Raw genomic sequence first — 1,213 nt, forward strand, 5'->3', positions numbered from 1 at the left:
GGGGGGGGGGGGGTGGCGGTGTTCAAAATGCCACCGCGACGTTCTTTCGATTTTTTTTTTTTCTTTTCATAGGAGGAACAAATGTGAGGCAGGCGCCTCACTCATTAACTGAATGTCGAAAGGTGGATTTGGAGTCCATCGTTCCGATCTCACTGTCTTACATTGTTCACTTGAAACACCTTAAAGGAATCGCGTCTAACCCAGGCAGCGTACCATCTGACTGAATATGAAACGCGCCGGTCTGGAAAATCAGCCTCCGTGATAAGATTCAGAAACTAAATTGCACCGCGGTAAGGCAGTAGGAGAGATGGTAGAACCGTCCACTGGGCTTCCTTCCTTCCTTCTTGTTTCTAGCAAAGACAGATCTCAAACTGCCAGGCTTGTGCATGGCAAGGGTATACTCTCACGAGATGGGCTGCTTTGTAATCAATCAAACCCGTCTACCTCCCTTGGCGGCACGCAGAAAACAGAATCATTTGTTGTGCTTGAGAGCGTTCAGCCGTGGTCTATTCCAAGTATCCTTTCGGGGCCTCCAGGTGATGCCAGTTTAACGGCCCAATGGGGTACACCCTTACTCCAACATCTTTGTTTTCTTGTGCCAACCGAGAGGGGGGGGGGGGGGGGGGTGAGAGAGAGAGGGAGGGAGTGCGTGCGTGTGCGCAACTGTATACAGTCAGTGAATGCCGACTCGCACTATCGTTATATCTCCACATGCTCATGCCAAGCCAAGATCAGGGACGTCTGCTTGTGGGTTTTTTTTTCTGTGTTTTCGCTGCCAATGCTTGCTGGTACCAGCCCCTCCTGGTCCAGTTAGCCTGTCCCTGCACGTGCAGATCATCCTGCATAACGTAATATCCTCCCCACTACTAAAGACAATCCTAGTGAGTCAAACCATAGCCCTAGTGAGTCGAACCAAACCCCTCGTGACCCGCAGCGCGACCCAAACCAGAACACGGTTCAGCTCTTTCATGTAAAGCCTGGAGAGGTTCACAGGCTTTTATTCAGGTTTTCATACTCGTTCAGGTTAGTTTTCATGTTAATTGAGCCATTGAGAAGATCCTTCTCATCTTGCCTGTTATTTAATTACACCTTTTGTGTTCCAAGAAGTCTGATTGTTAGAAACGATAGCCAATGTCGCTGCAAAGTATGACGTCCAGCCCGGATCGAAAAGCAATTCAAGTCACTAATCGGGCGAATGAGTACCGCCATAACG

This window comes from Gadus chalcogrammus, chromosome 15 (genome assembly GCF_026213295.1).
Source record: "Gadus chalcogrammus isolate NIFS_2021 chromosome 15, NIFS_Gcha_1.0, whole genome shotgun sequence".
Lineage (NCBI taxonomy): Eukaryota > Metazoa > Chordata > Actinopteri > Gadiformes > Gadidae > Gadus > Gadus chalcogrammus.